This window comes from Gracilinanus agilis, chromosome 6, assembly GCF_016433145.1.
Source record: "Gracilinanus agilis isolate LMUSP501 chromosome 6, AgileGrace, whole genome shotgun sequence".
In the NCBI taxonomy this organism is placed as follows: domain Eukaryota; kingdom Metazoa; phylum Chordata; class Mammalia; order Didelphimorphia; family Didelphidae; genus Gracilinanus; species Gracilinanus agilis.
The window spans coordinates 28,743,030-28,749,641 of record NC_058135.1 but is presented as its reverse complement, the minus strand read 5'-3'; positions in this window follow the sequence as shown (position 1 = coordinate 28,749,641).

Sequence of the window (6,612 nt, the reverse complement as noted above, 5' to 3'; positions counted from 1 at the left end):
TCTCTCTCTCTCTCTCTCCTTCTCTCTCTCTCTCTCTCTCTCTCTCTCTCTCTCTCTCTCTCTCTCTCTCTCTCTCTCTCTCTCTCTCCCCTCCCCCCGTGTCTGTGTGTAATGTCACATCTGAGCTTACTCTATAAACCTTGACTATAACTTGCAGGCTGTGTTCCCAGAGCATGACTAACTACTTTTTCTTTCAATGTTCTAGGGGTAACCCTGAGAGACTTCAAGCTTGTATGAACTGATTCAAAATGAAGTGAGAAGGGGAGCCCTAATATTATGATTCATGAGCTTGCACCAATATACTTACCATTGTTGCTGTTTGTTCTGTTTCAAAGAGGACCAATGACATCCCAGGATGATGTTTTGGCACCCTGGTGATTTGGATTTAAGTGAAGCAGAGTGGCACAAAGTTGTCAACCTCATTCACTCTTCTGGAGTTATTGAAGTCCAGTGGCAGGATGAAAGTCAAGACGACTGTACTAATCATTAATTATCCAGTTCACATGAATTATTTAGCCAAAGTTAATTAACTTTAAGCTATAAGTATTTGCTAAGAACAGTTGGTAAAAAAAAAAATCTCCTCAAAAGTCTGGGATATACTATCCCACAAGGATATACATGGACAAAGTGGACTCAAGCTTAGGCAACACATTTGGCAACTTCATTAACTTTTCCTGAGGTGTGTGTAACTTTCTGCTGGGCTCTGGGAGTTAGCCAAGTAGTGTGGTAAATAGTGTGCAGGATCTGGAGTCAGGAAGACTCTTCTTCGTGGGTTCTAATCTGGTCTCAGACATTTACCAGCTGTATTATCCTGGGCAAGTCACTTCATCTTGTTTGCTTCAGTATCCTCCTCTGTAAAGCAAACCGCTCCAATATCTTTGCCAAGAAAACCCCAAATGGGATCATGACGTCATATGTAACTGAAAATGACTAAAACAACAACTGAAGGTTGGGGACGCCTTTTATGTTCCTAAAGCTGCCCTTAATGTTGTTGCCTTGAAGAGATTGCTTGTTCCTATCAGAGCTCCCAGATAGAAAAATTATTTGCTACTAGACCAATGTCTCTAATTACACGGTCAGTGGGTTTGGGGGAGAAAGATAGGAGAGGGAGTATAACAGTTCCTCTTCTAGGCTCCCTCCCTCCACTCTCTTGTCTTGAAAGTAGAGAAGCATATGGGTAAAAAAATAATAGTATTGAAAGAAAGTAAAATGCCGATTCAATATAAAAAATGGCAGTGTTGTGATTTGCAATGAACATTCTGGGTTGATCAATTAGAAACTAAGAAGAAGAAATTAGAGATACTTTGTATTTATATGGTGTAGACTTGAAGTGCAAATATTTATTTATTTTTAACATTCATTTTTAACAATTTTGAGTTACAAATCCTCTTTCTCCTTCCACTTCCACTTTCACTCATTGAGAGGACAAGCAAAATTATATCATCTATACATAAAGTCATACAAAAACATATTTCCATATTAGTCATGTTGCCAAACAAAACAAAAGAAAAAAAATAAAGGAAGGAAAAAAGTGTGCTTTAATCTGCACTCAGAGTTCATTTGTTCTCTCTGGATGTGAATTGTCTTGATCAGAGTAGGTATAAGTCTTTCACAGTTGAACATTGTTACAAGAGCTGTTGTGTGTAAAATATTTTCCTGGTTCTGCTCACTTCATTTTGCATCAGTTTATTGAGCTTGAAGCTCAATTAAAGGATAATTAGAAACGTATAAAAGTGCTATTAGTAGTAGAAAATTTTTTCAATTCAACTTTGCAAACAGTAGTAGTAGTTCATCGAGAACTCTAATAAGTGACTTCTAGTTTCACTTTCCCATCTGCAAGGGAGAAATTTCATGACTTTTTTTTTACTTAAACAGGGATCAATATAGGGTCTTACTTTTGCCAAACTTTAGGATCTCTAGTAAAGACCAATTTTTAAAATTCAGAAAGAGAAAAACCCAAGATGAAGAAAATGATAAACCAAGTTCACAAAAGGAGTTTTTGACTTCATTGAGATGAGAGTTGAATCCATATCTGTAAACCTGTGAATTTCACTTGTAGAAATGATTTCTTCCTTGAAATTTCTAATGATTTCCACACTTAATTTCACAGATACTAACATTTTTGTGGATTTGGGAAAGTATTTGGAAATACTTAAAGTATTTAAGTATGGGAAAGTAATGAAATAACAACCATTAGAAGGGAGTATTCTAAATTTTGGGTTTATTTTGGGTTTGGTAAATTAATTGGGGGCAATTATTATCCACGCCGTAGTAATTATTAGTGCTACATCTTTGTAGCTGTGAGATTAAATGTGGTGATTATTCTAGACTAGTTTCTGAATATAATTAGCATAGAAATGTCCCAAATCCCCTCTGTTCATTATTTCCTGTTTGTTTGTCTCTTTGTGTGTGTGTGTGTGTGTGTGTGTGTGTGTGTGTGTGTGTGTGTGTGTGTGTGTTTGCATGTTGTCTTCCCTGTTAGATTGGGAGCTCCTTGAGGGAAGGGATTGTCTTTTGCTATTTTGGGGTATCTTCAGCACTTAATACAACCTTTGCACTGTAGGTGCTTAATAAGAGCTTTTTCACTAACTGAAAATTGAATGTTATTCTGTGATTTGGAGATGTATGAAATTAGATATGTTATTACATTGCTAATAAGCTTTGTTTCATGTTTATGTTTTCAAATCGTAAGTTTTTTATGTTAGTGCTATGTTTCTTATGCTGTTTATTTCTATACTATATGTTTCTTATACTAACATTTGGAAAGTATATAATACTGCCCATTGAATTTTTGGAATAATACTTAGATATGATGCTTATATAACATCAGGAAGTTACATATTCTTTGTGCTTCTATCATCTTATGAATTAGAGCTATTACATTACAGAGACAATTGTCTGGAAGACATAGAGCTCTTCTGGTTAATCATATTCAAACATATATACTCTAGTTTCTCAAAGAGTTAATTTGAGTTTGGTAAATGGTTCAGCAGACATTGGGAAGCTGGAAAAATGACCAGAAAGCATAATTTGAAAATAGCGAAGTTCGAGGCCTAGGAATATTTGGAATGTAATCCAAATGTGAAATAGACTGTCTATATTGTAAAGAGAAGGGGTCATTTAAAACAATCCCTACTGATAACATTTATAACATATAGACATTTAAATGATAATTTTGGTGATTGTTCCAAGGAAATCTAAACCCTACTAAGGTAGCATCTCTAAATGACTTCCATCTTTAAAACCCTTTAACTTGTAACATTTGATTTTTGCAGTAGGGTCTAGCAAAACCTGCACACAGCTAGCTGCCTGCAGATACCTCTTTGAGGTGAGTCATTCTTAAAGATCATTCCCCATGTGAATAGGAAACTAGTTTAGGAGAGTAAAACATGAAATGATAAATTCAGGCCTTGAACAAGCTTTGCCATCTTTCTTTTTGTAGATTACAGAAAGCCTGTGTTGAGGGATGTTTCCGAAGTACAGTCCAAGGTCATCCTCCTCTAAGTCTCCAGGAAATTTAGAAACTGAAGACAAAGACCGAATCCATAACTAAGGCTATGTAGCCTTTTCCTTTTCACCCCTCCCCAAAGCAAAACAATTATTACTTTATCTTCTTCCTCAGCTTCTAATTAGCCAATCTAGAAGACCTTACTCTTCCAAAGCCCAGCTGGCTCATTTGTATCTAAGGTCATTCTTAACTTGCCCCTGTGCTTGGCATAATGAGCTGAAGAAAAGGGGGAAATTGGTACTAATTAGTACTACAATACAAAGATTTTTTGTCTTTAATAGCCCAACGGCATTATTGCACCAATCTCATCTGTCAGACACAGTGCTGGAAAACCAAACCAAGACAAAAAGAGCAGTGAGTGTGATTTCTGTTTCTTTTGTTAGAACACATATTGATTTTATTCAAATGACTAAATGCTATATTGGTGTTCTGTTATAGAATTTTTAGGATTAGCTGAAATTCACGCTACTAAAACCAACTCCAAGGCAGTCACAAGGGATCTCCCCAAAAGATTTTTGTAACCAGATTACTGTTAATCACACAAACAGCTGCTGAAAAGTGAGGATTATTAATACTGAGACCATGTATTCCACTGTAAATAAACTTTTGCTTCTATGGCATCAGATGCCAAAGAACATAGTGACTGTGCTAAAAATATTTTCCTTGGCCAAAGAAGAGGAGAGACTACTCTAGAGCAAAAATTGTGTTTTGGGGTAGTATGACTTCTATCTCCAAGACACATTAATTCTTGTGGATGAGGGTCATTCTGGAAGGAACTCTGAAAATGAAAGGTTTAGCTGAGAATGAGAGATATATTGTTATTTAAATGGTGAAACTTTTAGCTGTTCTTTTTCCTCTGGGTCTCTGTTTTCCACTTCCTACCTCAGTGACTATAAATGGATCTTCTAAGAAGATATTTGCTAAGTGTACATACTTGCACTGTCTACAGATGTTTACAATGACTGATGTACAAATTGATGACCATACCATTGTTCTTTATAATATTATCAATGTGCATTTGGTAAGGCAATAAATATAGTCATGGCTTCTGGTACTGTTGCCCTGAGTAAGATGGGACCATCTGTGTGCTGGTAAATTTTTAACAAATGACTCTCTGGGGAAAAAATTGAAGCAATCCAGCCACATCATGATCTTCTTGCTTGGGTCTAAGAACATAGAAGGGAAGCCAGGAGCTGGGAGGATATGGGTGGAAGGGTTACAGATTAAGGGAGAAAGGACATAGGTATAAAAAACATAGAAAGAGACACAGGAATCATCAGCATCATGTCAGCCTGTCAGCTTCTCCTCAGATGGTCAGAGAGAGACAATGTGAGTGAGCTGATTTTATTAAGGAGTGTAGCAATGGGGATGGCAATATGTCAATCAAACAGTCAGCACATCAGCAATTTTAACATAGTAGTGATTACCAAAAGGAACAGATGGCAACACAATAGTACCACCAGGTACCCAGGTAAGAGGCTCATGTGAAACCTTCTCCTTTCCTGGTACCAGTTTATTGAATGTAAGGGTCAGTCTTTGTTAATACAAAGGACCTTTAGAACTTGTCTGCTAGCTTTCAGACTGCAGATAGTAGCAAAGGTTTGATTTTTAAATTCCACAAAATTTAAGCCCCAATTAATTGAAGGATTCAGAAAGCAATCATGTGAAATAGTAGAAATATATTCATAAGTCTGGTCCATGAACACTTTGCTCATTAGTCAGCTTTTGAATATACATCTTCAATATCTTCATGATTCATTATAACTGAAATCCTCCAAAAATTGACTCATGATACACTTTTTTCTTTTTTCTTTAAAAAAATAAAAACAATGTTTTCCCCAAGGTTACACGATTTATGTGGTCTCCTTCCCCACTCCCACAGTTGACAAGCAATTCCACTGAGTTATACATGTATTATCACTCAAAACCTATTTCCAGTTTATTCATTTAATCTTCAATATTAACATTTTTTTCCATCACTTTCCTTAGTCTCAATAATCAACAAAACAATAACTCAATATAATTTGTAATGTTCACTGATTTCTGAGATGGGAATACTCTGAAAATATAACAATTGACTCAGAATTCTAGCCCATAGGAACTAGCTCTAACATACGCCTGGATGGGACCATATTTCTATGGTATTATACAATCTAAATTTGGGAAAGAAGATGACATAAATGTTATACGAGACATTTTTTAAATGACCCTTTTCTTTATAATCTTTTGTTTCCTAAGAAGACAGCTACCTGACTGACACAACATAAAGCCCTGGCTAGAACCTGAGTGTCTATTCTGCCTAGGAGAGGTAAGCCAAAATTAATTGGATATGTGTTTTGACAAATATAATACTGTTTCCCTGCATGTGCCCAGATCACCTAACATGGAAATACCCTGCTTCCCTACATTTCCCTACAGAGTCTTTTTTGATTAGTTGCATTGACTGAATCTTTAAAAACTGCCAGACTGGGACAGTCTCTCTCATTCCTGCTATATTAAGGGGAGAAATAACAGACAGTTCACCCACAGTGGGGTCACCAAGAACTAAGCTGGAGAGCAGTGGAAGAATTCCTCCCCCACCATGAAACAGCCTGAGAATGTTCATTTCTGTTCTCTGTCATTTGTCCTTCTCATTTTTAGACACTATTTGGTAAACCCCACTTGTCCCAGGAATTTGAGCCAGGATCCAGGTGTAGGGATTGGGACCCCACATGTATAGTGAGGCTCCATATGTGGAGAGGAGCTATCCCTGTGTGGTTGAAAGGAAGCACAATGAACATCTCCGGCTTTTTGTCAGTCCACTCTTCTGTAAGGGAGACCAATTCCTGCCAGGAAGAGGAACAGGAGACCACTCTAGTCTCCTCATAGAGAGTGAGTACTAGGCTAAAATTCTATCTGTCTGATTCCTTAAATCTGGTTAATCTAGAGGATATGATCAGGTTCAATCTAACCTCTGCTCACTGTTTCTAATTATTGGGGAAAGCAGCACCCTAAGCTCTATAGCCAAGGTTTGACTTCTTTCCCACCTAATATCAATGCCATAAGAACATACATAGTAAATAGCAAAGAACCCATTTTTCCAGATTGTAGAAAAACAGAAATCA